The sequence below is a fragment of the Narcine bancroftii genome, chromosome 7 (genome assembly GCF_036971445.1).
Source record: "Narcine bancroftii isolate sNarBan1 chromosome 7, sNarBan1.hap1, whole genome shotgun sequence".
NCBI classification, from domain to species: domain Eukaryota; kingdom Metazoa; phylum Chordata; class Chondrichthyes; order Torpediniformes; family Narcinidae; genus Narcine; species Narcine bancroftii.
This window is the reverse complement of record NC_091475.1, coordinates 146409563-146427907: the sequence shown is the minus strand read 5'-3', so window position 1 is coordinate 146427907 and position 18345 is coordinate 146409563. Positions and strand designations below refer to the sequence as shown.

Here is an 18345-nt window from a genome sequence, read left to right as displayed (position 1 = left end):
AGAGTCCTGCAAGGAGACATGAATGCTTGGAGATAATTAAACATCTAATGGGAGGGAGGAGGAGAGTCCAAAAATATTCCTTGTATATCCCACATTAAAAAAAAGAACAAATATAATCTGGGTAATTGGAATTTAATTAACCTATTTTTGCTCATTAAAATATTGCCACTGTGCTTTTAAGTGAAGCATCTTCAACAGTAGCTTGGACACTGATACCCAGTTTGAGTTTTATCCAGATCACTAAACTCCAGACCTCACTACAATCATAGACTATACATTGAATTCTAAAGGTATGGTGAGACTATCTATGCTTAAGATTAAGAAGTTATTGGAGAATTGGAGTCAGTGAATATCAAATGGAAAACACTCTAATATACCTTGCACATCAGAAGCTGGTAAGGCATGTTGGAAGTTAATCATTCTAGTCCCAGTACATTGCTACCAAAGTTCTTAGCCTGAACCATCTTCAGTTGCTTCATCGATAACATTTTTCCCATTATAAGGTCAGGCATAGAGATGTTCATGGATGATTCAATAATGTTCATTTCTATTCATGATTCTTCAGTAAATTAAGTAATTAATACTTGTAATTGTCAAGAATTTCAAGCATGGTTAATTCTGGAGTGTAATGTTGGCACCATGGGAGTGTCAGGTAATAACCTTTTCCATAAAAAGTGTATCTAACTTCCTACTCCTGATATTCAATACCATTACTATTGGTGACTTTCCCATCATGGTTATTCTGAGGGTGACCACTGAGCAGAAATTCAACTGAATCAGCCACATAATTAATTTGGCGACAAAAGCAAATGAAAGATTAGGTGTGATGTGCCATTATTTTGACTACACAACATTCTGCTAGTATTTATCAAATGCATGCCAGAATATACTGCTTTACTGCAGCATCTAAAACAGTCAAGATGCTGATACTATCCAAGACAGCTTGGTCCATTAAATATGTGCCTCATCCTGTAGTTGAACAATTTACTCCCTCCACCACAAGCTGCAGTGTGCACCATCTGCAAAACCTACAGTTACTCATTCTGGAACCTATTCAAACAAAGAGAACAAGGGCATTGACTGTGTAGGAATATCACCATGTACCGCTTCCATTCCAAGTTATACAGCATCTAACTTGGAAGTAATTATTGCTCTTTCATGCCAATTCTGCAACTCATGAACCAATAGCAACATGAGCGTACCTTTGTCAGAAGGTCTTCTATCATAAAGGAAGGCACTTCTCTGCCACCTTTTCAAGGAAATTAAGAATGGACAAAAGCAATTGATATATGTCAATAACATCCATGTTTTGAAAAATGAATCCAGGAATGAAGCTTGATCTTCATTTTGTTCATTGCATTTTATTAATTACAATAATAAAAAGATCATGAGAGAAATTGTCAGGACCTTTTTCCGGAGTGGCTATAGTCCATACCATTTAAGTTGAATGGTGGAAAGTGTAGGGGAGATGTCAGAGGTAAGGTTTTTACACACAGAGAGGTGGATGTCTGGAATGCATCGCTGGGGGTGGTGGTGGAGGCTGGTATATTAGAGATATTTAAAAGACTCTTAGATAGGCACATGGATGTAAGATAAATGGAAGGTTATGGACTATGAGGGAAGGAAGGATTAGATTGATGTGGAGTCTGCCTGGTTCAGCATCACTGTCTGGTACGGAGGTGCCAGAGCTCAGGAAAAGAAAAAAAAAAAACTCCAGAGGGTTGTTAACTCGGCCTGCGACATCACAGACACCAGACTTCACTCCATTAAGGGCATCTGCAAGAGGCAAGAGGCAGTGTCTATCCTCAAGGACCCCCACCACTTAGACTATGCCCTCTTTACTCTGCTATCATCAGAGAAAAGGTACAGGACCGTAAAGTCAAGCCCTCAGTTGCACAAGGACAGCTTCTTCCCCTCTGCCATCAGATTCCTGAATGATTAATGAACCAAATGCATTTCTTTACTTTGAATTTTTGTGCACTATTTCTTATATATTGTTGTAAGGTAGTTTATCTGAATGTTTGCACTGTGACGCTGCCGCAAAACAAAATTTTTTGTGACTTGTCCATGACAATAAATTCTGATTGTGATTCTGAGCTGCAGGGCCCAGATCCTAGAGCCCAGAGCCTCGAGCCCAGAGCCTCGAGCCCAGAGCCTAGAGCCCAGAGCCTAGAGCCCAGAGCCTAGAGCCCAGAGCCTAGAGCCTAGAGCCCAGAGCCCAGAGCCCAGAGCCTAGAGCCCACAGCCCAGAGCCTAGAGTCCAGAGCCTTGAGCCCACAGCCCACAGCCCACAGCCCACAGCCCACAGCCCACAGCACAGAGCCCAGACCCTAGAGCCCAGACCCCAGAGCCCATGGCCCAGAGCCCAGATTGGGCTGTACTATTCTATGTTCCATAATCTTCTCCCGGAGAAGATCTCCGGGAGATCCAAAATGAGTGGTGGACTAGCCTGGCCAAACGAACACAGCTCAGCGCGGACATTGGCGACTTCAGGGGTTTCTACGAGGCTCTAAAGGCTGTGTACGGCCCCTCACCCCAAGTCCAAAGCCCGCTGGGCAGCTCAGACGGCAAAGTCCTCCTCAGCGACAAGATCTCCATCCTCAACCGATGGTCAGAACACTTCCAATCTCTTTTCAGTGCCAACCGCTCAGTCCAAGATTCCGCCCTGCTCCAGCTCCCTCAACAGCCCCTAAGGCTAGAGCTGGATGAGGTTCCCACCCTGGATGAGACATATAAGGCAATCGAACAACTGAAAAGTGGCAAAGCAGCAGGTATGGATGGAATCCCCCCAGAAGTCTGGAAGGCTGGCGGCAAAACTCTGCATGCCAAACTGCATGAGTTTTTCAAGCTTTGTTGGGACCAAGGTAAACTGCCTCAGGATCTTCGTGATGCCACCATCATCACCCTGTACAAAAACAAAGGCGAGAAATCAGACTGCTCAAACTACAGGGGAATCACGTTGCTCTCCATTGCAGGCAAAATCTTCGCTAGGATTCTACTAAATAGAATAATACCTAGTGTCGCCGAGAATATTCTCCCAGAATCACAGTGCGGCTTTCGCGCAAACAGAGGAACTACTGACATGGTCTTTGCCCTCAGACAGCTCCAAGAAAAGTGCAGAGAACAAAACAAAGGACTCTACCTCACCTTTGTTGACCTCACCAAAGCCTTTGACACCGTGAGCAGGAAAGGGCTTTGGCAAATACTAGAGCGCATCGGATGTCCCCCAAAGTTCCTCAACATAATTATCCAACTGCACGAAAACCAACAAGGTCGGGTCAGATACAGCAATGAGCTCTCTGAACCCTTCTCCATTAACAATGGCGTGAAGCAAGGCTGTGTTCTCGCACCAACCCTCTTTTCAATCTTCTTCAGCATGATGCTGAACCAAGCCATGAAAGACCCCAACAATGAAGACGCTGTTTACATCCGGTACCGCACGGATGGCAGTCTCTTCAATGTGAGGCGCCTGCAAGCTCACACCAAGACACAAGAGAAACTTGTCCGTGAACTACTCTTTGCAGATGATGCCGCTTTAGTTGCCCATTCAGAGCCAGCTCTTCAGCGCTTGACGTCCTGCTTTGCGGAAACTGCCAAAATGTTTGGCCTGGAAGTCAGCCTGAAGAAAACTGAGGTCCTCCATCAGCCAGCTCCCCACCATGACTACCAGCCCCCCCACATCTCCATCGGGCACACAAAACTCAAAACGGTCAACCAGTTTACCTATCTCGGCTGCACCATTTCATCAGATGCAAGGATCGACAATGAGATAGACAACAGACTCGCCAAGGCAAATAGCGCCTTTGGAAGACTTCACAAAAGAGTCTGGAAAAACAACCAACTGAAAAACCTCACAAAGATAAGCGTATACAGAGCCGTTGTCATACCCACACTCCTGTTCGGCTCCGAATCATGGGTCATCTACCGGCACCACCTACGGCACCTAGAACGCTTCCACCAGCGTTGTCTCCGCTCTATCCTCAACATCCATTGGAGCGCTTACACCCCTAACGTTGAAGTACTCGAGATGGCAGAGGTCGACAGCATCGAGTCCACGCTGCTGAAGATCCAGCTGTGCTGGATGGGTCACGTCTCCAGAATTGAGGACCATCGCCTTCCCAAGATCGTGTTATATGGCGAGCTCTCCACTGGCCACCGTGACAGAGGTGCACCAAAGAAAAGGTACAAGGACTGCCTAAAGAAATCTCTTGGTGCCTGCCACATTGACCACCGCCAGTGGGCTGATAACGCCTCAAACCGTGCATCTTGGCGCCTCACAGTTTGGCGGGCAGCAACCTCCTTTGAAGAAGACCGCAGAGCCCACCTCACTGACAAAAGGCAAAGGAGGAAAAACCCAACACCCAACCCCAACCAACCAATTTTCCCTTGCAACCGCTGCAATCGTGTCTGCCTGTCCCGCATCGGACTTGTCAGCCACAAACGAGCCTGCAGCTGACGTGGACTTTTTACCCCCTCCATAAATCTTCGTCCGCGAAGCCAAGCCAAAGAAGAAGAAGATAATCTTCTCCAATTATTTTGACATTTGATTTTTCTTTTGGTTTGCTTCTTGTTTTTTAAGCACTCTCTTTGCACCAGAGGTTTCCATCCTGCTGCTTACTTCAGCGGCCTTAGCATTTAGGTCAGCATTTCTTTCCAAACGACCTGCTGTTCTGCTTGAGTCCACTTGCACACTCTTTGTTCCTGAGCTTGTAAATTTTGAGCCAAAAATGTGGCTTAGTTTTAAGTGAGAGAAGTTAACAGTTGAGAGCTGCTGGCAATCATAATCCTCTGTGCACTCATGAAAAACCATACAGGGAGTTAATTCTAATTAGGGGCATAAACTGCTCTTCCAGATTCTGCCAACCTAATCTGTTGACTTCTGCCTCACAAAGCACTGAGGGAACACAATGACTGAAGCAGTAATTTTGTTATTGTTGCTGGGACTTTGGCATTTATTGATATCTGAGGTTGTAATGTGATCCGCTTATTAATTATATCGATGAGACAACCTGAAACATCCACAAGTGAATAAAATGTGTATATCTAATTACGCCATATAAACCTCCCAAAATTATAATTGACATCAGTGGGAGCATTTATCCTTTCTTCATAAAAGAAGGCCGTGGGTGGAATTCCCAGCCCCAAGGAACATTACGATGGTGCACAAAATAGAAATTTTCACAGCAATACAATGGAAATTGAGCTACTGTGGTGTTGGTGAGGAAATTTCAAATGATAGGTTTTAAAATGGACATTACATTGCGGTTGACTAATTGATAGAAAAAATGTTGCAAGTTATGAAGTCTGACTGAAGGATGAATTGCTGAAAGGAAAGCGTGAAAAACTGCATTGGCACTTCCGGAGGTCCACCTCCAAATGCCCATGGCCTGACCCAAAAAAGGCACAGGAATGTCTTTCAGCAGTCGGACCCTTTTTCTCACCTGCCATTTGCTGTACATAGGGCAAAGAATGGAGGCTGATAAATTTTGGCCAGTGGTGCCACTTTTTAACCCCTCAACCAACAAACAAGAGTGTAAAGTTTTGTCGGTAATTGTTATTGTATTACGTTTACATCGAGCAAACCCAATATATGTAAAATGAGTTAATTGCTTGCATGTTATTATCAATTTGAATCCCATATCACACATAACATCCGGTAGATGGTTGCTATAGGAAACAAAACAAAAATTGTGTTATGCTTCAAAGTCTATAAAGGGTCACCTACCACAATAAAGGGATCTGTTCTCCCTTGGTCCTGCTTTAAATTTATAGTTTACAATTTACATGATGAGAACTCAATACACTGCCACATCTCTGCACTGGAGATACACCAGAGACTGCAGATGCTGGAATCTCAGCTGCTCAAGCAGCGTCAGTGAGAGAGAAAAAAAACTAGCAGACATTTTAGGCTGAACGAAGGACTGAGGAAAGGTAGAAGAGAAACAATGCAAAGAGAACAGGCCCTGGCACAGGCGAAGAAGTAGTTCATATAGGTGGAATAGGTGTTTTGAGGACAAAGTTTGGCGGTGTTGGAATCTCATATCTAGAGAAGGTAAGAATGGTGGTAAATGGTGGTCATGGCAGTTTCTAACCCAACACCAAAATATGGACCTTCAATTTCTGTTATCCCTCTTGCCCTGTGTCTATCTTACCATCATCCCTCTGTCTCCCTTTGCCCAGCTCCCCCTTCTTTTCCTTCATGAACTATGAAGAACTATCTTTACCCTGTGTCCTCTCCCCATTGTATCTCAATTCTATCCTCCCACCTGCAACCACCTATAACCTCTCAAACCACTCACCTGTTAGCCTGTTCTCCTCTCCTCTCCCTTTCCTCTCCTTCCCTCACCTTTTTATTCAGGATTTCACTTGATTTATGACACTCCTGATGAAAGGCTCAATCCCGAAACCTCTACCTCCTTTTAATTGCTTTGGATATTGCATGACCTACAGTTTCTCCAGCACTTTTGCATACCAAACTAAGGCGAGAATAGTGGTGTAAAGAGAAACCAGGAGGAATGATGGGGTGTTGAAAGAGTGGAGAGAGTCAAAGAATCCAGTGGGGAGATGGGAATGGGATGATAAGAATGGTTTTTGTGCTGGGTCTGAATGGTTGGGAAGGGGGAACAAAAGGGAGTACTGGGAAGAGAGAGAGAAAACTCATTACCTGAAATTAGAAAGTGTTGTGTTAATGCCATTAGGCTATAGACAGCCAAGGTGGAATATTTGGTGTTGTTTACATTGGGCCTCACTCTAGCAGTGGAGAAGGTCCTGATGAACATGTGTAGTGGGACCAAAAGCTGGAATGATCTCTCCAGGGTGCAAGCCAGGGAAAAGTTTATATGGAGATCTGTCTGTTGCACATGCAGTGGGATGCCCCTCTCCATCCATGCTAATGACAGGTCCAAAGAAACAATGGAAGTCAATACAGTTTGGTGCCAGCAGCATTGCAGGAGTTGCCATGGTGGTGCTGGGTGCAGAGTAAGTTGCCTTCAGGACTCTGACGCTGGATTATACTTTGAGATTTACTCCCAAAGCTTTTCCCATGAGCGGATGTAGCCACAAGGCAGTGGAGGTTTGAAATTGGAGTTTTCCCTCTTCTACATGAGTTACAATCTGTGATTAATGACTGCCTGGACCAACTGGTTTCTAGGTGCCAGTGGCCCGCCTTTTCCCCTTCGCCTGTCAGTGTGAACAGCTCTGCCGGGCATAAGAACTGTGGCACACATGAAGGCCAGGAATTGGTCCTGGGTGTCAGAGAGTCCCATGCCATGAAGAGCATTTGTATTTCAGTGGGAGCTCATCCCCACTATCACCCTTTGGTTACAACAAACTTTAGAGTTGGGACAGGGAAGGGAAGTTGAAATTGCATGCAACTGAGCCAAGAATGCTCTTCTAAGCATTATCTGTTGGTTTACTGAAATTCAAAGAGATAATCAATCACTTCCTGTTTTGTTTCTGATTGACTCCTACCGAATATGGATTTCTTGATCATAGTTGCAGAAGGCAGATGGAAGATAGAGTGGATGGTAGAAGTGAAACTGGATCCTGTAATCCATGCATCTTCAAACTTTTGTATTGAGGGTTTTGGTAAATGTTGTGATACAAGGTAAATGAAGGGGGAGAACTCATACTGTCAACCAAACTCAGTTAGATGGATAGATAGATAACCTTTATTGTCATTGAACAAGTACAACAAAATTGGCCACACATCATGATGGCACACACATAGATCAACCAATGAAATGTTAACTCTGATTCTCTCCACACATTTTGATTGACCTGCAGAATTTATCCTGAATTTTTTAAATTATTTCAGCTTTCTAGGAAATACAATGTTTTGCTTTTGATGACTCCAATACTGAGAATATTTTTCATACATATAACCCCCAGGAAGATCAATGGTTGAGACTGTAGCCACAATTGCAACCACACATTTTAATGTTCACGTTTTAATGCACATTCTAGAGATTCTCCTGTGCATAGTCTCAAACCCATACCTGATCCAAGATTCGGTGACCACTTGAAAAAGCAGCTTCATTCAACCCACAGGACAACCCTGAACTTCCTATTGACAGTGACTTTAATTTACCAACTCACTCACACTGCAAGGTTATTATCAAGCTCTTGTACCGCCCCTTGTTATACGAATCAGGGACTGCTCTGACATGTTTAAAGGATTTTCTGCACTTTTGCTAAGTCTATTTTTTGCACGAGGTTAACTGGGAATATTTGTCATATTTTTGGTGATTATAATCTCTTTTTAATCTAATTAAGTACATTATTGTAGTTGTTTTTGTGGTTTTTTTTTACAAAGCACCTGTTAGTTGCAGCAAGTAAGAATTTTACTTTGTACAATATAAATGACAATAACTTGTTATCATTATTATAAGGCAGAACCTCATGACTCATGTATAACTACACCTCATCCTCTGCCTGGGCAGATTTGATAATGAATTCAACAATTCAGATGACTCACTTCTTTATTGATTTATATGTTCTCTCTACATCTTGATAGCCTAATCTGAGGCCATTTTTTTTTCCCCCAGCACTGAATTTCACAGCTTGAATGTATTCCTTTCTGTTCATTATTTTTGACATTCCTCATGACTTGTAAATCAGATCACTTCATCAGGTATTTGCTGCAAGAGCACTTCTGGCCTCATCCTACCCGAGCTAGCCCCAGTGTCCTGTCCACCTCTCCGCAATGAAGAAAGTGAGAAAACAAGTTTGTTTTCAGTTCTGACAATTACCTTTGATCTAAAAAATATACTATGTTTCTCATTACATGAATCTTGCCTGACCATGAGTCCTCTTTTGAATGTTTTCTGTTTTTAATTCCAGCATCTATTGTTTATTGATTTTAAAACGTATATCTTGCAGCTTTCACATGCTGCTTGCTGTTCAATTATAATTCCGTCTGGAATGTGTTTGAAAGCAAAATGGTGTAAAATGGATGCAACTTGTATATGAGACATAGGAGTAGAAATTCAGCCCATCGATGCTGCCCCATCATTCAATCATGAGCTGATCCATTTTCCCACTCAGCTCCACTGCCCAGCCTTCTTCCCCTAACCTTTGATGCTCTGGCTAATCAAGAATCTATAATCTCTGTCTTAAATATACCCAGTGACCTGGCCTTCATAACTGCCTATGGTAACAACTTCCACAGATTTACTACCCACTGGTTGAAAAAAATTCCTACACATTTCTATTCTAAGCACATGCTTTTCAATCCTGAAGTTGTGTCCTCTTGTCTAGACTCTCCCACCATGGGGATCAGCCTTTCTACATCTTCTCTGTCTATTCCTTTCAACATTCAAAATGTTTCAATTTGATCCCCCCTCATTCTCCTAAATTTCAATGAGTTTAGGGCAAGAGCTGTCAAACGCTCTTCAAATGATAACCCTTTCATTCCCAGAACCATCTTAGTGAACCTCCTTTGAACTCTCTCCTGTCAGCATATCTTTTCTTAAATGATAAGCCCAAAATTGCTCACAATACTCCAAGTGAGGTTTCACCAGTGCCTTATAGAGCCCCAACATCACATCCTGCTCTTATCTAATCCTCTTGAAATAAATGCCAGCATTGCATTTGCCTTCTTCAACACTGTCTCAACATGCAAATTTGCCTTCAGACTATCCTGCAGGAGGACTCCCAGGACCCTTTGCATCAGGTATATACAATTTTCTCCCCATTTAAAAAAAGTAGTTTGCCCATTTATTTTTTATACCATAGTGCATGACTGGACAATTTCTGACATTATATTTCATTTGCCATTTCTCTGCCCATTCTCTTAATCTGTCCAAGTCCTTCTGCATCCTCCATGTTTCCTCCACACTACCTGCTCCTCCACCTGTCTTTGAATCATCTTCACATATGGCCAAAAAGCCATTCATTCCATTATCCAAATCATTAATACATGAGATAAAAAGATATGGCTTCAGCATCAATCTCTATGGGAGCCATCCTTGCTTTCTGATTTTCTGTTTCCTGCCAATCAGTTCAACCCATGCTGGTATGTTTCATGTTACATCATGGGCTCTTAACTTGTGTAGTAGCCTCATGTGTGGCACCTTGTCAAAGCTCTTTTCAAAATCCAAATTTTAAAAATCCATTGTTATTTCTTGATCTAGCCTGCTTGTTGCTTCTTCAAAGAATTCCAATAGATTTGTCATTAAGTTTTCCCTAAGGAAAGCATACAGGCTTTGGCCAATCCTATCATGTACCTCCAAGTACTCTGTAACCTCATCGTGATAATCAACTCTAATATTTTCCCAACCACTGATGTCAGGCTAACCAGCCTATCTGTTTAGATAGCTAACCAGCCTATCCTTTCTATTTCCTCCCCGTTTCTTGAATAGTGAGATGACATTTGCGATTTTCCAGCCCTCTGGGACCATGCCAGAATCTATTGATTCCTGAAAGATCATTACCAATGCCTCCATAATCTCTACTCTTATCCAAGGATGCAGTGCTAATTTTTTAGGTGCCAGAGTTCATCAAAAATGGCGACAAGGAAGTCTCATGAAACCTGGTCTTGGTGGTCTCCATGATGTATTTTGAGTTGAATAATGAAGAGTGTTGTATAATATAATAATATAACAAAGTATTGCAAGGTTGTATTTACTCAATTTTAACACTACAGAGAATTTGTCTATAACATCCACTAATCACATTAACTATAGATCCTGCACTATTTACAGTAACTTAAAAATATATCAGCTGGAAACATAGAAAATTTATAATTAAGTAAGAAGTCCATAGTCTGAATAAAGTCTGCAAGTCTCTACATCTAGTCTTCTAAATGTATTGAAGGATGTCCCCCTTTCCTGGATCCCCTCATGGATAAAGAACACCAAACCCGAGCATGACCCTTCAACTTTTCTGGAGGTTTTAGCCTCTCTGTCATCCATTGACTTTGCTGGCGCTGTAAAGGCATTGTACTAACCACTACGCCAACCATGCCTCCAGTAGCAACTGCCATTTCAGTCTGTTTTGGCTCTCAAATTTAAAATAATCACTGAAAACATTGAAGAATGTGGAATCATTAGAACTGACAATAAACAAAACAGTAACTTGCATGGAATCAATGGATGACCCCTTTTAAACAGTGCAGGTGTTGAGTAGGTGTGAGGGCCTTTCAAATCCTTCATTGTTGTTTAGCAATGTAAACTTCAGAGAAAAGATCAACTAGAGCATTAAACTTAAAAACACAGGGTGTCTGCTGACAAAGTAGCATGGTGATGTTAATCAAGTTTAAATTCAAATTTATTTTTACATGCACCAAGATGCAGTGACAGACCAGTAGACACTGCATCACAGTACATGTAAGTCATTGTACAGCAGTGATGCAAAATACAGAGAGAGGACAGATGATACAGAGCAAAGGCAACAGAAGTTTACTATTTTGAGGTTTATCAATGCCTGATAATGACCTAAAAGAAATTGTCCTTGAATCTGGTGGTCATGCTCATGAATCTTCTTCCTCTCAGTGGCGGGGGTGGTGAAGAGAATATTTACATCACACTTTTGTGCTCTGCCTTGGCTCCCAATTTCAAGTGGACGTTGACTGCATTTAATAATGCCTTTACCAATATGTCACCTTGTGCGCCAGTTATCAATAACTTGCACCAGCTAATCTCTGTTGCTATTCGTTTCACTGAGCCTGATTCTACCTACTGGTCTCCTCCTCTGGTTACTAAGTAATCCTCCCAGTTTTATCCTTTTGTTCTTTGCCAACTAAAATAATATTAATGCCAGACAATTTATAAAGTGCAAAGATACGAAAATAGTTGCCCAACGTATAAGTCTGCTTTATTCAGCTCTATAACTATACTGTGCAAATGTACATGTATCATTCAACTTTGGACCAATGGAGTGAAACAAAAAAGTCTCCAGATGCTGTGATTGATGTAAAGACACAGAAAAAAAATACTGGAAGAACTCAACAGATAATGCACCATCCAGAGGAGGTAATGATATATAATGAACGTATCAGTCTTGAGCCCTTCTTCAATGTATGATGAACAATCTTGGACCAATGATTATATTGTCATTAAAGAGGATATGGCATGCTATAAAGTTACAACGATGAAAATCTTGGTGATTTTAGGATATATAGTTTTTTTTAAATCAATTTAGTTTCTACCTTCCCAAAAGGCTGTACTGTCATCAGTAACTTTGGAATAAAGTAAATTCAAATGTTGATGGTATTCCTCTGATCTTCTGACAGATCATTGAATTGTGTTTGATAGAAGTTCAATACCATTTGCTTCAAAGGAAGTATTAGATTGTTAGGGCAGAGACCATTTATTTCTGATAACACAATATCCTGGCTAAAAATTCACCCCTTGCAGGAGCAAGATTTCCATACTACGTCAAGTCATCCCCAAATGCTGCTAAATTCCTTGGGTAATGAGCTATCTTCCTTTGGATGGATCATTATGAGAAACATAAGTTTAGAAAGGTAATCGGGGAAACCACATGGGTTTTTGGGGTAAATAATGATGCATTCTGTAGATTTATTTAATCCATATTCATGTTAATCAATGGACTGTTTAAATTTTTATTCAATAAGTGTACTTGCAGCATGGAAAGAATAATTAGTGCAATAAAACAAGTAAAACAATCTGTCCTCCAGGAGCTAATGATTTTTATCCTGCAGCCATTATATATAGAACATGTAAATTCAGGCCATTTTGTTTTACACAATCAACAGAAAAATCAATTAATATCAGCAGCTTTAGCTTTTCCTAATCCTTTAGTTTCCATGGCTCCACAGAGCAGTCATAGGTGTAAAGCGAGTGGACAGGGGGCTATAAACACAGCCCTGTGGTGCTCAGTGCTCCAGTACTGATGAAGATTGATCAAGAGATATTCTTACTAATCCTCACTGATTGGAGGTGAGGAAATCCATGATCCAATTACACAGTGGGTTATTGAGTCCTAGGAATTGGAGTTTGCTAATCAGTTTTGCTGGTGTTAAATGCCAAACTGTAGTCAATAAAGAGCATCCTGATATATGTGTCTTTGCTCTCCAGGTGTTCCAGGCTTTGTGCGGAGCCAGTGAGATGGCATCCGCAGTAGACCTGTTGCTATGATAGACAAATTAGAATGGATCCATGTCGTCACTCAGACAGGAGCTGATACGCTTCAACACCAATCTTTCAAAATACTTTCACCACTGCTGATGTGAGTGCTACTGGCTATATTAATTTAGGCAGAAAACCACACTCTTCATGGGTATCAATATGATTGACATCTATTTAAAACAGGTTGGTACCATACTCTGCCAGACTGAGATGTCGAAGATATTTGTGAATATATTGGTAAGATGGTCAGCACAGATTTTTAATACTTGACTTGGCACTCCATTCGAACTGAATGCTTTCCTCAGAATCATTCTCCTGAAGGCAGCCCACATGTCATTCTTGGATACGGAAAATATAGTATCATGTTCTTGTGGTTGAATCAGGCATAGTGGGCATTGATTTGGTCTGGGAGTGAAACTTTGCCATCCTCCTGCACAGGATTTGATTTTGTAGCAGGTTATGTCATTTAGACCCACTAGAGTGTCAACTATCCATTGTGATCCAGAATCTACATTTTGCCCAGGAGATGGGTTTCAATATGTCGTACCTGTTTGGGGAAAGCCCTGAACAATGTAATGGGGACACACATGCCCACAGCTGTTTTGATGAAGTGTGTGACAGCTGTGGTGTAATCATTTAGAGCCTCAACTGAGTCCTTGATTCAATCCAATGACTCTAGCAAGTCTTGCAATCTTAAGAGCCTAAAATGTTATTTGTATACCACCAGGAAATTGTCATCCTGGGAAGCCCAAGTTGGGGGCCAACATATTCAAACCAATCCAGATCATATGGCATTGAAACATTTAGGTTTCCATTGATATTTTAGCACTTCATTGTTTAATTTCCCATTACTTATTGAATAGATTATCACCAATGTTCATCACCACAGAAGCATAGACTTACAGAGCATAATACAGTTCAATGGAGTTAAACAAAAGATATATACAAATAGAGGAGTCTAGTGCAATATACAATCGTGCAGAAAAACTCAGCAGGTCACACAACATACATAGGAAATAAAAATTCATCAATATTTTAGACTGAGCCCTTCATCACACATGTGGAATAGCAGGTTGATGCCTGAATAAAGTGGTGTTGGGAGACAAGATGAGGAAATGGGGAAGAACACAGGCTAATGGGCAAGAAGTTATAGGTGGATACAGGTGAGAGGGTAAAACAGAAAGAAACAGATGATGGGGAGAAGGCAGAGGGCTAAGAAGAGATGAGAAATCATTGGAGAGCTGGAGGAAAGGTGACAGAGGGGTATAAAAAGAAAGGGATTGGGGCACTGATGCACAATCAATTGCACAAAGACTTAGGTAATCAAAACTGAAGGCTTTTATTTGCAAGAGATGGACAGCATCCCTTGTGCTTCTGGCTCACATTGATCCAAACTCAAACTGGGTCAGGCTTATGGCATGACAACCTTTAAGGGGAGGAGTCACAAACCACCCAGTGAGAGCAGGGTCAAATATAAAAGGTCATGTCACTTACAGATGCAAATAAGTACAGCAATGGTTTCACCACAGGCACGTGTGATCAATAATCGGAGAAGTTGATGTTCATGCTGTCTGGTTGGAGACTACTGAGATAGAATTTAAGGTGCTGTTCTTCCAATTTGCAGATAAGCTCGATTTAGATGCACATGGGCCATGGAGAAACATATCAGTGAGGCCATGGCATGTGGTATTAAAGTGGCTGGCTACCAGGAGGTCCTTGTTGTTGCAGAGGACAGACCAATCTTCGATTTAATATTGGTAGATGGAATCTAACCTAAACAATTGTGAAGTAATGCAATTTCAGTTGCCTAATACTGTCAGGACTTATGCAGTAAATGAAAGAGTCCTGAGGAGTATTGATCTGCAGTCGGACTTTGAAATACATGTTTTTATTTTCCTGGAAATGATGGCTCAGTTTCACTACTCTGGAGAAGGTGTTTGGCTTGCTTACTTTCAAATGATATCAATTCTAAGTATTGGTACATCAAATGATGGTACAATGGTGCAGTTCTGACCACCACATTAAAGAAAGGAGATTATAACATTATCAAAATAAAGTCATAGTGATAGTTTTGCAGCACAGAAAAAGCTCCGTCAGCCCAACTCCCCCATGCCAACCAAGTTTCTTATTTAAACTCATGCCATTAGTGTTTGTTTAGTCTAATGGTTCCCAAACATTTTTGGGCTGCTGCCCCCTTGGCTCCCAGGCCACATCCCTAGTGCCACCCCCCCCACCCAGCATCCCCTCTCACATAAAACAAACACACACCTCTTTTCTCTTCCTTTTCTACTCACCGCCTCTCACCTCCAGCCTCTCATTCCTCAGCTGGTGCCGCTTGCAGGCCTCTCTCCTCGGGCCAACTCCTTTCACCCCAGGCCTTTCCCACCTGAGCCCCCTGTGCTTGGTACCTCCCCCACTCTGTCCACCCTTCCTCCTTCTCCCGTTCACTCTCAACTTATTAAAAGGCTGAAGCAAAATACAATATGACAGCCACTGAGGTCAGCTCTCGTGTGACCACCCTGTTGCCGTTTATTTTGCTCACTATTGCCACCCCAACTCTGGAAGCAACAACTGACAGCCCTTCCAGAGACTGATATGCCAGAAAATTACTGCACTGGCTTCTTCTTTAAACTTTTCAGAGGAATGAATAGTAACAAAACTGAAGGTTTGGACCATCTCCTATTTCCTCACTGCCCCTTGGAATTTTCCACCACTCCCAGGGGGGTGCAGCCCCACCCACTTTGGGAATGATTAGTTTAGTCCATACGCCTTTAAATCCATATGTCCAAATGCCTTTTAAAAATGCAAAAGTGATTGACTGCGATGATTACTTAAATGAGGCCTTTAGTCAAAAGGATAAACTTGGATTGTTCATACTGCAGCTCAGAAAGTTGAGAGAACTTTCATAAATGCCTTTAAAGACATTTATAAAATTAGAAGGCTAAAGTTTAAACAGTCTATCCCCCAAGCATAGGAGATCTAAAACAAGGAGACTTGTTTTAAGGTGAGAGGGGAAATATTTAAAGGAGATCTAAGAGTTCGCATTTTTCTACATTGAGGCTCATGGGTTTAAGGACCGAGCGGCTAAAGGAGGCAGTCAAGGCAGGTGCAATTTGGACGTTTATGGATAGAAAAGGAAAAAAAAGATATAGGCCAATTGTAGATAAATAGGAAGAGTGTGAATCAGCAAATTGATTGGCATGGACTATTTATTTACAAAGGGTCTGTTTCAGAAATGTAGGATTCTATGACTCCATGTCTGTAATTCTCAGAGCAATGGAATTGATTGCCCAGAGAAGTGTGTGCAAATTCTCCATTACAATCAACATTCATACACTCCAGTGCAGTTTTTAAAAGCTACCGAATAGTTGGTAAGTTAAGCAACATCTATGAAGAGAGAACAGATCCTTCCTCTCCAGATGCCATTTGCGTACCTGGTAACTCAAGCATTCCCTGGTTTTGGCTTGAGTATTGTTGTCCTGAATAGGCCCTTTGGCAAACAGGATGCCTAATAAAATAAAAGTCTTCTGCCTCTGCATGATCCATATCTCTCCACTTCAGTGGTTGCCACCAGCTATACTTTGCCTGAGGAGATTTGATATGTCACCGAAAACTCTCGAAAATCTCTCAGGTGTACAGGCTGAATGCACGACTGCCTGGTTTGGAGGCACCAGCTCTCAGGACAAGAATAAATTCCAGAGAGTTGTTAACTCAACCTGCAGCATCACAGGCACCGGACTTCACTCCATCGAGGACATCTACATAAAATGGTGTCATAAAAAAGCAGCCTCTGTTCTCAAAGACCTTCACCACCCAGCGTGGTAAACAACCGTAATGCTGTGACTTGCTACTACTGGCTGGACTCACCTTGATCTTACCGACAAGCCCTTGCATGAACTCCATTCATTCTACCAGGATCAGTCAATGAGGCTCGCTGCTGCTACAGTCTATACTCAATAAAAGCCTATCGGTTTACAGCTTCAGTCGTTTGTGGTGCAGTGCTACTCCAATTATCTGAAATTGGATTCTCCGAAATAGTCAATTATCTGAAAAATTTTTTTTAAACTATCCTAATCCTTTTAAAAAATTCAGGTAAATGAGGATATCCAAAACAAATAAAAAATCCTCATTTATCCAAATTTTTTTTGAGCTGAAATGACTGGGGACAGTGGGCTGCCAGTGGCAGCAGAGACCTTGGGCTCCTGGTGGCAGCAAGGACATCAGGCTCACGGCATCAGTCTCTGGGTGGTAGTGGGGATGTTGGGCTTCGGCTGCAGTGGGGACATGGGTCTTCCAGTGGACCTTGGGCTGCCAGCGGCAGTGGAGACTTCAGGATCCTATCAGGAACGTGGACCTTGGACTCCCAGGCGGAGGCATCGGGCTCTGGTGGCAGCCAACATTTCTTTTAGTGAGGATTAAACATCATTTTAATGCTTAAAAAGGCTTCACTTGTTGTTTGTTGTTGTTTAAACATTGATATAAGTGATTTGCTTGTACTACTGGTCTGTTTTTAAAAAATGACCAGTTATCTGAAAATGTCATTTATCTGACATAGATCATGTTCAGATAATTAGAGTTGTACTGTAATTGATGGAGCATCAATTTTATCAATTTTATATGTTTTCTAGAAAGATGGAGCAATACCTGAAACCCAATAAACTCAACATAGACCCTCAATTGTCTGATGCTCCAAACACATTCAAACACTGGCTATGGTGCTTTTGAGAACTTCCTGACGGTGACTGCAAATGTTGTTAACAAGGATGAGGACAGACTGAAACTTCTCTTCTCATATGGCAGACCCCTGGTCTTCCTAATGCTCCAAAAAAGATAAGCGTATACAGAGCCGTTGTCATACCCACACTCCTGTTCGGCTCCGAATCATGGGTCCTCTACCGGCACCACCTACGGCTCCTAGAACGCTTCCACCAGCGTTGTCTCCGCTCCATCCTCAACATCCATTGGAGCGCTTTCATCCCTAACGTCGAAGTACTCAAGATGGCAGAGGTCGACAGCATCGAGTCCACGCTGCTGAAGATCCAGCTGCGCTGGATAGGTCACGTCTCCAGAATGGAGGACCATCGCCTTCCCAAGATCGTGTTATATGGCGAGCTCTCCACTGGCCACCATGACAGAGGTGCACCAAAGAAAAGGTACAAGGACTGCCTAAAGAAATCTCTTGGTGCTTGCCACATTGACCACTGCCAGTGGGCTGATAACGCCTCAAACCGTGCATCTTGGCGCCTCACAGTTT

At 42.2% G+C, this 18345-nt stretch overlaps 1 long non-coding RNA gene across 3 annotated transcripts in view; it reads right to left on the bottom strand.

The window, feature by feature from the left end:
• Positions 1-18345, bottom strand: part of LOC138739961 (uncharacterized) — a 91457-nt gene that overhangs the window by 33810 nt on the left and 39302 nt on the right. The gene's annotated exons all lie outside the window — the stretch shown is intronic.